General features: G+C 39.8%; 1 long non-coding RNA gene across 14 annotated transcripts in view; it reads left to right on the top strand.

Annotated features, from left to right (window-relative positions):
* Window positions 1–2,495: 2,495 nt before the first annotated feature.
* Window positions 2,496–18,460, top strand: part of LOC119716136 (uncharacterized) — a 150,493-nt gene continuing 134,528 nt past the window's right edge. For 11 of the 14 annotated variants that reach the window (XR_011807620.1, XR_011807615.1, XR_011807619.1 and 8 more), the window contains exons 1-3: window positions 15,786–15,979; window positions 17,096–17,157; window positions 17,827–17,977. This is a non-coding gene — a long non-coding RNA (uncharacterized lncRNA). Of the gene's footprint in view, window positions 2,624–15,785; window positions 15,980–17,095; window positions 17,158–17,826; window positions 17,978–18,460 lie in introns of those variants that run through there. The other 3 variants (XR_011807609.1, XR_011807613.1, XR_011807611.1) reach the window with 3 other exon arrangements.

Raw genomic sequence — 18,460 nt, 5'->3', positions numbered from 1 at the left:
TAGAGTTTCATCTATCCTTTTATCTGTCTGTTTATACCAGATGCCTATGCAAAATCTTTGTATGAGGCAAATCGATGACGTTTCTTGCCAAGCAATCTTCTAAGCTCCCCTGATTTATCATACGTATATTGTAAGACACAGGTGGATGTCTTCATAGACAGCAGTCCAAATTGGACATATTTTTTCCCTCCCTCATGAGCTTGTCTACTCTATTTTTGACTGCAAACTGTTGGTTTTCTCAATGTCTTGGGGCAAGAAGCTCCACAGCTGAATTGCACAATATGTGGTGTCTCCTTTTATTGATTGATTGATTTATTTATTTATTTATTTTTCACTTACCATCTGCTACTTTCATTTAATTGCTAGTAATTGCTGAATTGGAGATAGTGTGTCCATTCTATTTGCAATTTTATAGATATCTCTCAGAAGCTAGCCAATATTTGACTTTTTTTTTTTTTTTTTTTTTTTTTTGAGTGCCAAAATAATGGCAGGAAATTTTCATAGAAAACACAAAAAATGGAGTGATCAACTGATTCACAGCTCATTACTACATATGTAACATCCTTTTCATATGTGGCTCGCTTTATGTTAAGTATATACTGAGTCAGTAACGTGTCTTTGTGGCAAAGATGGTTGAACCATGTAATGGGTTTTATTGGCAAGACTGTGACCAGCAGGCTGAGGGAAGTGATTAATCCCCTCTACTCAGCACTTGTGAGACTGCATCTGCAGAGCTGCGTCCTGTTGATTTCTCCAATACGAAACAGACATTGACATATTAAAGCAAGCCCAGCAATCAGCCATTAGGCTGGTGGGATGCTGGAACATGATATGACAAGGAAGGTCTAAGGGAATTGGACAAGTTTAACTGGAAAAGAGAAGGTTGAGGGGAGACTTTATTTGCTGTCTTCAGCTGTGTAATAGGAGGGTACTGGAAAGAAAGATCCAGGACCTTTTCTTAATGCTCAACACTTGTGAGGGTAAACAACAAAGCGAAACACAGGAAATCTCAATTCAGTGTTGTATTGGGTTTACATGGCAAGGTTTTGGTAGCAAGGGGTGCTGCAGGGCTGGCCTCTGTGAGCAGAGCCTAGTAGCTGCCCCATGTCAGATCTGAGCCAGCTCCAGCCAGCTCCAAAAGGGACCTGGCGCTGGCCAGAGCTGAGCCAGTAACTGACACTGGTTGGGCCTCTGGGAGAGCAGATTGAAGAAAGGGAAAAATCTGCTGTGCAATAGCATCTGGGAGGTAGGAGTGAGAAAATGTGAGAAAACCAGCCCTGCAGCCCCTAAGGTGAGCACAGCAGGAGGGCAGGAGGTGCTCCAGGCAGGCAGCAGCAGTTCCCCTGCGGCCCCTGGTGGAGCAGGCTGTCCCCCTGCAGCCCATGGGTCCCCCATGGAGCAGATCTCTACGCTGCAGCCCCCCCGTGGGTGGAGGAGCCCCCGGTGGAGCAGGTGGATGTGGCCTGGAGGAGGCTGCGGCCCATGGAGAGCCCCCGCAGGAGCAGGCCCCGGGCCGCAGCTGCAGCCCGTGGAGAGGAGCCCCCGCAGGAGCAGTTTGGGAAGGACAGGGGAGCAGGGGCAGAGAATGACTGTGAAGGAGCGGCGGAGACAAAGCATCAGGCATTGACCTCAGTCCCCATTCCCAGTTCCCCTGCACCACTCAGGGGGAGGAGGTGGAAGAGGGTGGATGGGGGGAAGGTGTTTGTAATTTCCTTTTAGTTTCTCACTGTTCTCATCTGCTAGTTGTAGGGAATAAATTATATTAATCTCCCTTTGCTGAGTTCGGTTTGCTCATTAGGATAATTGTTGAGTGATCTCCCAGTCCTTATCTCAGCCCGTAAGCCCTTTCCATCATATTTCTCCCCCTTTTCTTTTGGGGAGGGAAAGTGAGAGGGCGGTTGTGGTGGAACTTAGCTGCCCAGCTGAATAACACCACCGCATGTGTAGGACAAGTTTTATTTTTTTCCACAATGAAGATTGCCAAGCATTGGAACAGGATGCCAAGAGTGGTTGTGAAATTGCAGTTCTTCAAAATACTCCAAACCAAACTGGACAAGGCCTTGACCAGCTTGATTTGAGTGTGCTGTGAGCATGGAGTTGTTTTGAATGACCTCTGGAGGTTCATTCCAACATGAATTACTGAATTCGTATCTGTTGTTCTACTGCCTACAAATATAACAAATATAATACAGCATGAGTTCCTTCCTAATGACACTTCCAATTACTCTCCTGATTCAAGATAATATTACTAGCAAACTTTGTTTTACAACTTTTTATACTTTTTTTTTTCTTTCTTTCTTTTTTTTTTTTTCCTGAGTTTGTGTGTGAATACATGGTACTACTGCAAGGTATTTTCCTTCCACTGCTGTATTCCACTAAGTGGAAGAACAAATGGCTAGTTTTCTGTCTCTTAACACTTCATGATTATTTATTATTAGCTTGATTTAATCCATGTGTGCTGTTTGTTTATCTTTGTTTGACCCACAGTTGTTTGTGTTCTTTACAAATTCTTCTGAAGGGGCCTCGCTGGGGAACCACTCTGAAATCTGAGAGTACTGTATCAGATGGATCTTCTTTGTCCACCTGCTTCCTGATCCTTTCACTGAACTTAAAAATCTATGAGGTGTGACTCCCCTTTAACAAAAGCTATCATGATTTTATTTTGGTGGGTCATGTTGATTAATGTGTCTACTCTGCAGTTCTGAAGAACTGTGGGTGTCAGGTTTATTTGTCTCTAGTTCCTAAATGAAAGGACTCTTTACAATGTGGTGGTGTGTTTCCAATGTTCTGGTAAAGAGGCAATTTGCTGGAGACTGAGAGTTTCAGGACTACATACTACAATTACTACTTCTCACATGTTAGGTTCCTCGGTAGCAAAGGGGTGGGCAGTATGATTTGAGAGAAAAAAGGGAATTAGTGCTTGCATTCTCCTGCCTGCCCAGGGAAGATTAAGAAAACTTCCTGTTCTCATAATAGAAAATTGGCTTTTTCTTTTATTTGGTTAGTTCATAATGTTGACTCAGTGACTTGCTGGGCTAATAATGCAATACAAAAACACCTCCTGAAGTTTTAGGTAACCTTTCTGAGTATGTGTTCACTTCTGGTATTTCTCAGCTACAGACAATTAAAGCTATGAATGTTAAAGCCGCCCCTCTTTCCTAAGGTTCCCTTCTTTATTCCTCCTTTCCCTAATTAAAACAGTGGAATAGAAGATTGCTGCCTTTCCTAATTTTGTGTTCAAGAGAAAACACGAACACTATGTGCCCTCAACACACCACTGAGTTTTACTCAGAAAAATAGAAAATTCATTTTTAATTGGGTAAAAATATCGGACCCACTTTTTTACAGAATTCCTGTTTTATATATATATATATTTTGTTCAAACAGTGTACTGTAGTTGCTATTTAAGTATATATTATTTTGCTTGTAGTATTTCATACTTTATAATGGAAACATGGCAAAGTGATTATTTCCTGGTGATTGGGAAGACCCACATTTTTAAGCATTAAGAAATTGCAATAAGCATTAAGAAATTGCAAAACATATCTGTTATATAGAGATATATATAAATGTATTTAATTAATTTATTTTTATAGGAATGCAATATTACACATCCTAGAAGTTAAACAGTTAACAAGAACTTGCAAAAATTTGACCTGCTGCAATGTGCCATTACTAAACTGTGAATAGAAGGTTGGACTTAGACCTGGAAGTCCGTCAAAGTTTGTTTTGTAGCACACAATATTTGTCTGGCTAATCTGTTTTAATATTACAAAATGGGAGAGGTGGTGGTAAACTAGAAGGCACCTACAGAAAAGCTGACAAAACAGCTGGTAATTTAAAACATGAATGGAAAGAATATATAGGATGGTTTGTGTTCTGTAGGTGTGCTAGTGAATTTACACTTTCTATCAAATCCTCACAGATGGAAGTAACCTGTAATTTTTTTTTTTTCAAAAGCTATGTGTTTTTATTTTTTTTTTTTCTTTCAAAAGAACATTATTAAAAATATCTTGACTATTTTGAAAATGCAAGAGCATTCACTTCCAAAAGTGTTTGCTGAGAAAGAAACTGCTGTGGCTCAGCATGTAGCTAGGATTGCCTACTGGAGCTAAATGCAAAACAATCAATTAATGGACTTGTGTATCCTCAATCATTACCTCCTAGAGCCCTCATAAAATACTCACTGTTATGGCAGTGTTTCTGCTGGGTTTAAAGTCCCTGAACACCATTCAGATGGAGAAGAACCATGTGAGTGAAAGGGATTTGTGTGCAGATAGATAGGTTGGTGTTGTTTCCTTCAGAGGAAGAGGAATATTACAGAAATGCCATTTATAAAGTAGTAGTCAACTCTGTCAACAGCTCTCACCAATAAAACCTAGCTTTGCAAGTACAGAGCTTGGTTGCAGAACCATGCTTTGGGATTAATTCTACCCTGTATTCCTGATCATAGAGCCCATTTGTATTTTGTGCTGGTTTCTGGAGACCTGCATAAACTGCATTGCTACATCTTGATTTTTATTTTTTTTTCATTTCCTGTTCTTTTTTTTTTTTTTTTTTTTATCAACTTGAATGAATTTGAGTTAATCTAGGATGTTTTTCATTTTTTAATAGTGTAAGACGCAAATCCTTTATACAGTATTTAGAATTTCTGACCTTTACAATTAGTGTCCGCATCACAGGATTGTATTATGCAGTACCTATGTGCCCCTGTTAATGTAACATATTTTACAGGTATTAAAATAAAAGATAGAAAACTCTTTGAGCTAACTTATTCCTCTGTCTTTTAAGAAACGTGCCAAAATGTTTAAGGCATAGGTCTAATGTTTCAAAGTGGCAGCAAAAGGCAGCCTTTGTATCAATGCACAGCATTTATTCCAGATAAAGTCATAATTTCTAGTAATAAGAAACTGACAATAATTAGATATGAATTTAAAGACAGAAGGGCAATCATCATGAGGAGAATTATTTGACCACAACTTGAGTCTTTTTCAGCAGACTGCCTTTGAGAAACCTTTTTTTTTTTTTTGTTTCTTCCCCCCCTCAACAGTGGCTAAAAGAAGGAGCTCTGGGGAGAACAAAAGGCTAGAGAGAGCCTGTAATGATTAATTTACAGAATATTCTCCTACCCGCTAACCATTTTGGCTCTAGGACTTCTAATGCTGAAATTGGTTTCTATTCATTTATTAGATCATCTTCTTATCAGAGAAGAGTCTGCGGAGGATCTACTGTCATTGTGCCCTCTGCTGCAGATTTGTTTGTGTCTCTTAACTGCAGTGCAACCTGAGAGTAGTTGCTCAAGCAGCCCTTCCCACCACCTCTGCTTTCAGGGCTCCTGACACCAAACAGATTTCATCTGATATTTAAAGCCTCTCTGTAAGTCCTGTGTTGTCAGTACATATGAAATGAGGGGATGAAAAGAGATAACAAACATTCTGAAAAGCATCTTTCCAGCGAATGAACAGTGAAGCAATAAATTACGTGGTAAATGCAGCACAGTATAGTACCCTGCTCGTGCTGTGTAATTCTTGGTTGTAGTAGGTGATGGTGTGCATGCGCAAATAGGGCAAGGCTGAAATACTAGCTGTATCTCAGTGTGCATTTTCAGGGAGAATAAACACTGTGTTGATTTACTGGACTTAATTCTGTTTCTGAAGGAAAAAGAATTACAAAAATGCTGTAATTTAGGAAGGTGAACAGGTACATGAATTTCTTCAATTGGTACCGAGGTCTACCACTTTTCCTAAGTAATAAGTGCCATTAATACATTCAGTGCTGCAGAGTTTTTTGTTCTTTGCCTCATGAGGATGCTTATAAACTTTAAAATGATGGTAGTAATCTAATGATCTGCAATATTTGCATGCCCATGTCTAAGTGTGCAGGTTATCTGTTGAAGTTAATGATGCTGCTCATTTTCTGCAGTTACGCATGCACTCTTTAGGTGGTGGCCGAAATCTTTCTTCTGAGTGGGACCAGAGAGGTGGTGTGGGGTAAGAGAGACTGTTGCCATCTGGTGTATGTGCAGCAACAGATGCAAATTTGGTGTCATTAGGGTTAAACAGTGAAATGGAAATCTTCCTTGCAAAAAGTTGAAGTACAAAGAGAGAGAACCTTAAAAGCACTTAGCATCTTTTGAAAGCAGCTGTAGATCACCTCACTTACAAGTTAGCAATAATTATCAAGTTTCTTTCCTGTCTTCTCTAAGTGTAGGATTTTCTGAGCCATAAAAACAAGCTGTAAGAGATGAATGAAGGAAGCACGAGAAACATAGGTATATTGTTTTAAAGAGTGTGGTATTTTTATACTTAATTAAACTCAGGATCTCGTGTCACTGTTCTGCTAGAAGCTAGATAGGAACAACTAATATGTGCTTCAATTCAGTGTGGTCTCTCTTAAATGGTTCTCTGTGAGCTCAACCCATCCATGCATTTGGTGGTCAAAGACTAAACAAAACCTCATTTGCTCAGGTTCGTTACAAGAAGATAAAAGGCACCAATAAACTTTCTAGGTGACCAAAAAAAAAAATCCCTCAATAATTTAACTTTTCAGATTAGGCTTTGCTGATTTTATTAATTATCAACAACACATGTAAGTTTACCTGAAGTAGTTTGAATTCAAATAGTTCATAGAGAACCACTCATCATAGTGAGTTTTGGCCAATCTTTGTTTAGGTCCATTCTGAAAACTCTTCTGAAACCTTGAGAGGAGTGAATGTTTATTAGATTTTGTTTATTTGTTTTAAAACAAACACCCTAAACAGCTAGGCTGCATATGTGCTTACTGATTTGGGGAAGAAATGGCAATATAAGGGGTATTTCTTGAAACTGTTGCTGTTGTTTTCAGAAATCTTTTGTGAATAAAGCTTTTCTCTTTAGAACATGACTTAAATGTTCAAATAAATGTTTTACTGTGGACAGATCTGATATTTACCTGATTTTTGTTCTTACCCTGATCACAGAGGATCAGGGTAAGATCACAGGGGCCTGCCTTTTTTTTTTTTTTTTTGATAATTAATCAGCTTTAAACATGAATTAAGAGGATTATGAATATGCATGTATTTGTACCTGGATATGATCTTCAATGGAGCTTAAATTGCTAACTTGTGCCTGTTATTCTTACTGCCTCCTAAAGAAAAATAATTTGGTAATCCTAGAAACAGCAAGCAATTAACAAAGCACAAACATTGGTTATGGTGGCAATTATATATGTATTCATAATGAAACATTCATGACCTCTTAAGCAAGTTTTTCAGCTGATTTTCTGACAGTTTCCAAGTTTGATGATGATTTTTTGATATTGGTATGCGTACACAGGGATGCAGTTATAGTGAATTCAGCAATGTTGGTTCACATAAGTTGCTGAATTTTCCTGCTACCTCATACAGATGTTTGAGAACCTACAACATGAGCTCAATTTAAACTCTCCATTTATATATTCCCCCAAGGGCTGAAAGAAAACAATAAGGAAACTTCTCAAAGGAATCAAACACGAAACAAGCACATTGAGTGTGATTGCGTTACTATTTCTAGAATAGCTGGACACGGCAGAGCAACCTTTTCCACTGAGCACAATGTTGGCTGAAACACAGGTTAGGGAACTGAACAGGCAACTTGCAACCACTGAAATAAGGTAGGATACTAAGCTTCAGAGTGGACTGGGATGATTATGGATCAATTGTGCAGAGAATTTGAGGAAACTTTAAACCAGCATTTATCACCGTGTCTGTTTATACAAACTTTAATGCAATGGATAAACTGTTGACTACTCTTGCAAAATTGCATTAGAGATTGTGTTTGTCTAAGTTGCCTTTGCGTTACTGCAGGGATCAACATAAAGATGTTGTGTCTTCTGTGGTATTAATTCTAAAACTCACAGTGTATGTCAGATGCAGGGGAGTCATACAGAGTGGTGCAAACCTTAACTGGTAACTCAGGCCAGTTCAAACTGTGTGTAGCTAGAGCAGCACTGTGAATATTTATTCTCTGAGCTACCCTGGTAGATTCTGCTTCTCTGAGAGACTGGGAACAAAGGTAAATGCTAGTAGTGTTGTAATTGTTTTTGGCTTTTTCATCAGCCTTGGTTTTAAACCAGCAGTGACCTGAGCTTTGTATTAGAAATGCCTCATCTAATTGCAGAAAGGCTCATTTTATACCTTATAATTTAATTAGTGTGTGATTGTAAACTCATTTAAAGTAGGAGTTTATTTCTTCACAAAATGTATGAGAAACCAGAACCCCTTCCTGGAACCACATGGAGGATTAATTTACTAAGTAGCATAATCTTGCTGATCCTCTTTGGCACTAGATCCTCTACTACCAATAGCAGTACCGTGTTTCCCATGAGACTGTGCATCATGTAACAGGCTGGAAAGGTGTTCTTTTGTTTTTTCTTTTTGTTTGTTTGTTTTTAAGCAACTGTAGAGTAATTATTGGTTATTTGTAGCATTGTGCAGTGACAGCTTTGTTTGGATACACGATATTTGTGGGGTGTTTCGCTTTCAAGTAGCAAGGTTTTTCGGTCAAAATGCTAACATGCCAGAATACATCCATAGTCCTGTTTGCAGGGCTTTCAGACTGTTGTGAACCTGCAACTAACTCTTGTGCAAATAGCTATTACAAAATGTGTAAATAGCACAGTGCAAATAATTGACAACTAGAACACCTGAAAAAGACAGGAAGGACATCCTCCAAATACTCTTTGTATTCGGCACTTTTCTCATAGGGGACAGCAGGGCATTTTTCATCTTTTTAATATGCATAGATCTAGTTTAGGTTTGGGGCTTTTCCTGCTTGGCTGGACTATAAAGGTCTACGGTTGTCTCATCAATAGCAGTACACAATTTCATGTTGGTGATCACAGCAAAAGATGGCTGAGGAAGTTTGTTTCTGAAGAGTAATTTAGTCCTGCTGTGCAGAGTTCCCTGTGATACACCAATGATTAATATGTTCATCTCCTGTTCTCTGGCAGTCCTCACAGCCAGCCAGGTTTTCCTTCCATTATAATGCTCCTGCCCCCCCCGACTTTAACCTTTATGTTGTGAAACAACATGGGTGAGCATAGAGAATAGTGAAATTTTAGGAAACCATTACTCAGTGCTGCAATATTTAAACTGATTTCAACTGTCAAGTGTTTTGTTTTTGTTTTTGTTTTCCCCTGTCAAATTCTGATCGTTGTCTTCTTGTCACTGAAGAGTGATTGTCACAGTTCCTTTTAAGCTGTTACATTTCTAAAATGCTTCTCAGGCTTTTTTGTAACATTGATCATTTTCTAGGAGCATCTGAACACTTGCTAGGTAACAATAGCTGGTGATTTGGACAAAATACATTTGTGTCTGTATATGAAGTAGTCTATTCTTTTCAGTGGACATTAAATAATCTTATGTGCCTGGTTTGTATTGTGCATTTTTTTTACTTCATGTACATCCATGAAGTCCAATAGGACTCTTTTTCCTGTGAGCAAATATCCCATGAGAGTTCCTTTATATTTAGACACAGGACTTGTTTTTCCGCTACCTCACAAATTGTTTTCCTTTTATGCTTGCATAGAATGGATATCAAGTATTATCAGCACAAAATGGTATAAGCAACAGTGGTCAAACACAATAGTAAACATAAATGTGGTCCCAATTTTCTTTCTACCAACATGTCATGCTCATAAGCAAATGTAATACATCTATAATACCTTCTAAATAGAAGGAATAATGTTTTTCTTGTGATGTATGCATAAATGGAACGTGTCTTCAGGTTTCTGATGATGCAACAGATTTGTGTTTATAGTTTGTCATCTATAATTAAGGGTTCCAAGTAGAGGTGGGTGTTTATTACTCTTACAATTATTCTTAAATTTGCCAAAAATTAATTTAAATTATTAATCTCCAGACTCCAAATTACTCTTAAAAGACTCCAAGTTACTCTTAAAATTACTGCACAGCACTGGAGAGATCAGTTACAGCCTCTCGTTGGAGAATTAAAAGCTGACAATTTTTTTTTCTTACAGAAGGTAGGATAAAATTGTTGCAGTCATGTGGACCATGAGATAGAAAAGCTTAGTACTACTTCTGTTGTTTTAAGTAAGGGAAGGGTGTAAACAAGGTGTCAAAAAACAGGCTGTAAACACTGAGCCTGCTCTCCCTCTGTATACAGTATGAAGTGTGATTTATTTCTTTTTTTTAATTTTATTTTTATTTTATTTTTGGGCCTACTGGTTTAGGCTTTTAAGTGCTAAAATCATGTAAGTTCAGAATCACAGAACAGTTGTGGTAGGAAAGGACCTCTTTTCCAACCCCATGCACGAGGGCCACCTACAGCAGGTTCTTCAAGACTGTGTCCAGATGGCTTTTGAAGATCTGCAGGGAAGAGACAGATACCTCCCCAACCTCTCTGGGCAACCTGTTCATCAACTCAGTCACCCTTCCTGTAAAACACTGTTTCCTGATGTTCAGAGGAAGCCTCCTGTATTCCAGTTTGTGCTTATTGCGTCATGTGCAGTCCCTGGGCACCACTGAAAAGATTTTGGCCCCATTCCTCTTTGTAACCTCCCTTCAGGTATTTTTCTTAAGGTCCCCCCTTCCAGAGCCTCCCCTCCACCAGGCTGAACAGTCCCAGCTGTTTCTCAGCCTTTCCTCATAGCAGGGATGCTCCAGTCTCTTCATCATCTTCATGGTCCTTTGTCAGACTCTCTCCAGTAGCTCCATGTCTCATGAACTGGGGAGCCCAGCATTGGACATGGCACTCCTGGTGTGGCCTCACCAGTGCTGAGTATGGGGCAAGGATCATCTCCCTCCACCTACCGGTGGGTGACACACTTCAAAATACCTTTGTATTCCGCTGCTGTACTACAGAAGGCCCCAGTTAGTGTTCTCATAGTCTCTCATCTTAAGCTACATAAATAAAGCATGAGTCTTTGTATCACAAATAATTCTGATGAATTGAGCTCTCTGAGGACTTTTGAGTTCTGGTTCCATATCAAAGCTGTACAAACTCAGTTCTACCGTGGTGTTTGTGGTCAGGAAGGCTCAAGAAATTCAGGCACGCAAGTCTCTATGATTGCACTTAGTGGACCCCAGCCGTGCTCTCCAGCTTCCCAGGGAGAATCACAGAGAGAATATCAGAGAGATTTTGTGGCAAGATTTATTGAGCAAATAACTTACAGGGAAAACAAACTGCTTTGGAGTAAGGCCATGGATTAGCTTTGTTTGCATTCAGAGCTCCAAAATGCTGACAGATTTTCCTCGGTGCTCTGCGAGTTCTGCCCAACTAATGATGCTGATAGTTTGCATGGTCCTTGGGAAAGTTGAGGGAGCAAGAATAACCAAAGTGCCTACAAATGAGCTGAGAAAAGTCAGGGATTGGAGGACATCATGTATCTTATGATAGAAATTGAATTCAGAGTTGCCTTTAAAGTCTCACTAGAGCACTCTTCTGCACAGAACTGCTTATTCAAGTTCAATATGAAATATTTTTGCAGGAACCTTGTTCTAAAAAAGCGTTAGATGAAAATACTCATTATATTAACATTGATATGTAACAATCCTTGTCTAAAATATGTATATGAGATTGTGAATGTGAAATTCAATATATGAAATACGACTTGGGAGAGAACCAGGTGTCAGCATTTTGCAGTGATAAAAATTGTGTTTATATATAATTTACAGGCTCTTGGGGGCTGTTAGGACTCTCACAGCAGCACTGACTGTCACCACTGGGAGTGAAGAATTTCCACTTAATAAGAATTTTATTTTTTTCCTGGATACTCTTGAATAATTTTATGTACTAGTTACTCTCAGTGGCTGTGACAAGAGCAACTGTTTTATGCCTGTGTCCTATTTGTTTCTCTGCACATGGTGCCATTCTGAGTCTTCTGCAACCTGTTTGGGCTTCCCTTTTTTTACCAGTTATTATTAGACTGAAAGGCTGGAAAAGAGTAGTGCCTTTGCTATGGCGGGTGCAGAATACAAACTAGCTAGGGGCTGCTTCTTGAAGAGGCAGCTATATGAAGGGACAGGACGGTCCTAGTTTGTGTTTTAGCCTTCCTGCAAGCAGAATTATGGTTAGGGATTGCCATGTTGGATCAAAATGGGCCTTTTCTATTACAGGGTCTTTTTCTATCTGGGGGCAGCACTGGTCATTTTTGGAGGAAGAATCTACGTTAAGGAGCTGTGTAAATCTTTAAGCAGTCTCAGGCTGGCTGGACTCTGCTGAAGATGGCATGGGCTAGCTCAGTGGCTGCCTTTGCAGAGCTGGGCCCTACTCCAGCAGCTGCCCTGGCCCATGGGCATGCAGAAGAGCCCTGGAGGTTGGCCTGGGCTGAGGCAAGGGATGCAGCGTCCAGCCTGCAGAGAAGCCATCTGTATAGCAGCAGAGAAGGTGGAAAATAGATTGACATGTCTTTGCAGGGAACATGCAGAGACAAAAGCTTCACCCTGCCATCCAGACAAGAGGAGGAGTAGGCAGAGTCTGCACCTGTTCAGTCACCTAATGGAGTGCTAGAATAGGGAAGACCAGAAGCTCATGATTTCTGTCAGCATGAGGATGGCTTGTTCTCCAGCCACAGACAGGCAGCTGCCTTGGTGGCACACAAGGGAGGTAAAAGTAATGTCTGGAGAGGCAACATTGCTGAATCAACATGAACCATGCAGCAGCAGCAGCAGAGAAGGACAAGTGACTCCCTGCTGTATGGGACAGAGACAGATTGTCAGTGTGAGCTGCTCTCCAGGGAGGCTTTCTGGTAGCTGGGGACTTAGGTCTGGGATGTTACAGACAGACTGGCAGGCTTGTCTAGTCCAGCTACCTGTTGCTCATTCACATTGCATCAATTATACTGGCAGGAGAGACCTGGAACACACAAAGAATGGTTATGCAGCTTTGAGGTGAGTGAGACTCAAGGTTGTGAGAGCCCAGAGCTTCAAGAGGAAAGGATGGATCATTTACATCAACAACTGGCTCTTGCTGGTGCTGTTGTAGGTAGAAAGCTGCCTTGTACACCAACAGGACCTTCTGAAGATCAAGAATCACCAGGGAGGGGTTTTTCCTGACTAAGTGGGGTGAGAGCCCTTAGGCTGGACAACCTGATGAGGAGAGCTTAAATAAGGAGCAACACAGGAAGAATGGATAAGTCAGATGAGGATGCAGATTGATAATGCAGATTGAAGAATGATAAAAAAAGGGCAAAAGACACCTGAATGAAGCATATGCATGCATATGCAAATGTATACAGCCTGGAAATGAACAGGAAGAACATGAACTCTGCTTGTGGTCACAGAGGTGCATTAACAGCAGATCTCAGGGAGTGCCTATCCCCCTTTAATCATCACTCGTTAGACCACATCTAAACTACTGCATGTGCTTTTGCATAACCCCTATCCTCCTCCCCTCCCCCCCCCCCCACCCCCCCAGTATAAGAAAGACATTGATAATCTGGATTGAATTCAGCAGAGGATTGCCAGGATGGCTGGTGGCTGGAGCACTTGCCCCATGGGGAAAGGAGAAAGGATCACGTCATCTAGGGGAAAGGATGGCCTTTTCACAGCTATGCATGATGGGAGGAGAAAGGCAACTTGCAAAAGATGAATTAAGAGGTTCAGTCTGCGTATAAAGAACAAATTTTTCCCTGTGAAGATTGCCTGCCAGTGGGATAGTCTGCACTCATTGTAGCACATTTTACATTGTGCTTATCAAGTCTTTGGTGTCATCTCTGGGACTTTGAGGGGTAATGGTTCAAATAGTTTATGTTTGGTGTTACTTACTCATATAAAGAATTGTCAGTGATTTTAACACTGGTCTTTCTGAGGCCACGTTGTTTCAATTCGCAAATCCATTGCATGTACTGTCCTCAGTTAATGACTTAGAAGTATTCCTGTGTTATATATTAGAAGGAAGACTATAGGTGTTCAGATACCAGAAGTCAGTGGAAGCTGGTTCAGCACAGAGCTCTTTGCAATTACAATCTGGCTGATAAAGCTGATCTTTCTCATGTGTTAACCATAACTATAGAATATAGGAACTGTCTCAAATAGCTGAATCTGTGTTTGCAGAGATTTTGTCTTTCAAAATAAAAGGTTTGATTTTTTTAGTGAGTGGCACATATTCCTGTTCTGGAAGCAATGCCTTGATTACTTACTTCATAAACTTAGCATGTTGTAAATTATTTAAACAATTACATTTCAGTATTAGAGATGTGACAGTTCTAACTAAACCAAAGCATCAATACACAATACACACGAGTGTTTTTGTGTGTGTGTGTGTGTTGTTATTTTTCAAACCAGTGCCTAAAGCTCTCATTTAAAAGCTTAATAGCATTTCAGTACAAATTGTATAACCTCTATAGAGCATTCAAAATAAGAGATTAAAGGCCTTACATTATAGACTGTTCCAGCTGTATCCAGTCTTTCCACAGTATTTTTGGCTTTTCTCAAGAACAAATTAAAATTCATACCCTCCTTTCAGAAGAATGGAGACTGCAGAGACAGCTTCTACCTGACGTTGCAAATTATAAAATTTGCTGTTGGTCTGCACATATTGATGAAGCTATCTGGGATGTTTTGGGTTACATCAGCCAGTGAGCCAGAGGTTGTAATAAAGGTTCATCTGCTTCCGTGAAAGAAAGCTAGTGCAACAGAACTCTGATTCAATTCATCTCCAGAAGAAGGTACCTCGTTTCACTAGTGCTCTTATAACGTGTTCTAATATATCTCTCTACAGTATAGCATCAGTTGTTGCAGACCTGTGCCTTGAAGTGAACACTAGTTTGAATCAGTCATGGTGTGTACTTCGTTTATTGTTACTTTTCTTTGATCACATATTTCTTGTACAGATTTATTTGCAAATTACCTGCTTGAAAATAGAGTGAAGTGTGTGATATTCTGGAAAAATCTGAAGCAGACTTATGGAATATTTCAGCCATCTTTTTATATAGGTTGCACTTGACATGTTTTTCATGATTTGTCAGAAGAATTCATTCTGTCTTTTTCTGCTTTTCTTGTTTGTCGTTAAATTGTGTTTTATGCATGGTAACTGCTGCTGTACTCTTTCTAGAATTATGTATAGATGAGTATTATTCTTAAAGGGAGTCATACAGTTGTTCATTTATTTATTTTACAAATCTGTTTGGGGTTTAGAGAGTGTTTATATTTTTATTTTCAATATGAAGGCTGCCTATCTATGCAAAATTAAATGAGTAGGGTATCAATTTACATATATATTGTACAGAGACATTTTTTCCCCCTGTGCATGGTTCAAATAACTTTGGTCGTATCCTGTTCCTAGCTTTAACTTCTAGCACGGTTTTAGTGTTGTGACTGGAAACTGCTAATGGTGAATTAAACAGCCCAGAGGCAGTGGTCATTGTCAAGCACAAACAAGTACTGACTGCTGTGGGACACATAATAGTTATTTTTCATTTGTTGTGTGGGTTCTATGCAGTGATGATTACCAAGGATGATAGAGATCGTTCTGTTGGAATTAAAAGCTGACTGTAGGTAGACAAGTACTTGGAGTTGCAGCTGTTCTTTTAGCTTCATATTTGTGGATCTCTATTTTAGCCCTGGTATGGAAACAGTCATGCTTTCATTGATTGTGTTGGATTACAGACTGTATGTGTTTTGTTAACAGGGAGAAACAATTCACCGGATCACAGCTTGGTCATCAAAGTGTATAAAAGCTTTGAAGCTTCTTTGACGTGTCTTTCTAGAGTATCTCAGTTTGCTCAGGTGTTAGCTTCAAAATACCTCATTAGATACTGTGGAAAACCCGAACAGCTGCATGGTCTTAAGACAAGTGGGTCACCAGACCTGAGAGCCTGAGTAGGAGAGCAGGGCTCCTGCAAGAGCTATCTGGAAGAACCCAGGGAAGTAGAAGAACATTTATTTAGGTCAGACAAGAACCTATGTGGAAGGTTTTTGTAGGTTCATTTCCATAGTCATTCATGTGAAGCCAGGTGGAGAGCTGTGCTTCTTGATAACCTACGTGCCTTACAGATACGGGTAAGGAAAACCTGCTGTCTTGGGAATCCTTGCAGAAGGTTAGGTATGGTGGTCTAATCTCTAGGCTTGCAAATAGCTAGTGTTTTGAAGGAAAAGTTTAGGGAAAACAGCACTTAGGGACCAGATAATGATATTCAGCTCTTTACTGTGCTGTACACAGGTGTTCCTAGGTGTATACCCTGGCGCATAAGAAATACCACACACAATAAGGTCACTGATTTACTAGTGAGATGGTCTCCCCATTAAGCTAGAACACATCACAAGGTAAATAAAAACTGGACTCTGGAGGAAGCTAAAGGACCGAAGTGCCAGTGAACACAGTGGGCCAAAGGCTGAACAGCTGCTTCAGGCATTTTCTCCCACCTTGTACAGAATACTTTGGAGATGAAAGAGTTTTGTCAGATCTTCAGCAATTCTCGCTTCAACATTTCAGGCTTTTATCTGGTTAAGGTAATAAAAAGACTTTGGAGGGGGAACAAAAAGAGCTGATTATATAAGCAGAATGTTAGAAGACTGAATAGAAAGTAAACCTAAGCTGTGTATCATCAAAGTGCTTTAGAAATGTCATCCCCAAATTAGAAACTCTATGAGCATGGTTTGATACCCAGTGTTTAGATGTGTATTCCATTCATATTTAAATGTGCAATCACCTTAGTCTTTTATGTATAAAAGCTTATTTATTTATTTGTTTGTTTATTTATTTATTCCTAGCTAAAGCTTGATACAAATGTAGCTCAAATATTAGGCTTATGGATATATGTATACCTTGACTTCATTAGGTGTGCTGAAGGGTTAAGCAGGTGCTTGAGTAGTTCCTGCAATTGTGGCCAAATGTAAATGAACTTTTAGTCTATGTTCAACTATTACTATTATTATTATTTTATTTTTTATTATTTTTTTTTTTTAACCTCCATATCTGGGCAGAGGAAGTTAGCTTCTAAGAAGGTAATGGTTTGTCTGAATAAGAAAGAGAGGAAAATTAAATCTTTCCTCCTGAAGCATACAAAGATCTCTAGATAAGCAGCTTTGAATGTTAAAATGAAGTATTTCTTATGTGGAAACAGACTGATAGCTATGGAGTAGCTCATCTAACACTTTGTTTTCCACATTTGCAAGTGGAATTCTGAGTCTGAGCATTGTGTGGACTTCCATCTGCTCCTAAAATCTGCCTTGACAAGGTAAACCTATTATCATATTTTAAATCAATCTAGAATATTTATGGATGAGTAAGAACAATTGAGTTAGTTGCATCGATTTGAGAATGATTCATCTAGCTATTGATTTTAATATGTTATTGGCAAGTAAGGGACCTGTCATCAGGAAATCATATAGCTGTTGGTCAGCTGTGTTTGTCAATACTGAGTGAGTCAGTTCTTCCTTTCTAATGGAAACTAAATCCCTAGCTAGCAGAGGCTGAATGATTATTTCCATTGCTATCTCTAGGTTTCAATTAACTCTGATAGAACACTTCCTGTTGGTCTGATTCATGCCATGCAGCTGTATAGCAGGAAGCACTGTAACCAGTGTCAGGAGTGTCACTTAGTTGGCAAGCTGTGAAACTTCTTTCTGAATGAAAAGGTCAGCTTTCATTTCTGACCAGCTGTGTACTGTGAGGCTGCTCCATCCACATGGCCCTCATCCAGTGAAACGTGATGCTTTCGGATGTGGAAGGAGACTGAAGGCATGCATCAAGGCTGCCAGCAGGCTGCCTTGTTCTGGGCAGATGCTTGAGGGATACTCCCTCTGGACCTGGGCTAGAGGGTGTTGCAGCTTTTATTCTGACCTGTATGTTGGGTTTTCTTTTCATGAAAATGAAAGGGTCTGAGGTCTGAATTCTGCCCCAACAGGTAGCTGGAATATTGCCAGGGTAAACAGCCATGTCCAGGAACTAGGAAGCACTCCACAAGTCTTCTGTGTGCTCAAAAGTTATCCATGCGCATGGGTTTTGCTGTACTGCAGTATGACCTTAAAGATCTGTCCTTACTAACACTCACACAAGTAAGTAATTTTGCTACCACACATAGTTATTCCGTTTCAGTGGGGCTAACCATGTTTATTATGGCCACTGTCTTGATTCTCCTTTTCCTTTCTTTAATCTTTATTGATTAAAAATATTTGATTATTGCTATTAGAGGAGAGAAAGGAAAAACAAAGAAGTTAAAATATTCAAGCTGTCTGTGTGAAATAGCTGTTGGGCAAATCTCTATTGCCTTTTTTGCTCTCAGTGTGTTGCCATGTGCTGAGAAACCGGCGTAGCTTGTGCTGTCTGGGATTGCCCATGAGAGAAGTGCTATGGGAGCAGGGGACAAATGCAGATTGGCTTTGAACCCGGTTGTGTTCTCACTGCAGCATTTGTGCTGATGTGGCCAGAACCTAGTTGCCTTAAAGCAATTTGGCAGCAGAATAATTCCCTTAAATTTATTCGTAATTGGTGTTACTGCAAATGGGGCAAGAACTGGGGTCAGAGAGCACCTCCTTTTA

This window comes from Anas platyrhynchos, chromosome 2 (assembly GCF_047663525.1).
Source record: "Anas platyrhynchos isolate ZD024472 breed Pekin duck chromosome 2, IASCAAS_PekinDuck_T2T, whole genome shotgun sequence".
Classification (NCBI taxonomy): Eukaryota; Metazoa; Chordata; class Aves; order Anseriformes; family Anatidae; genus Anas; species Anas platyrhynchos.
This window is presented reverse-complemented; position numbering and strand designations above follow the sequence as displayed.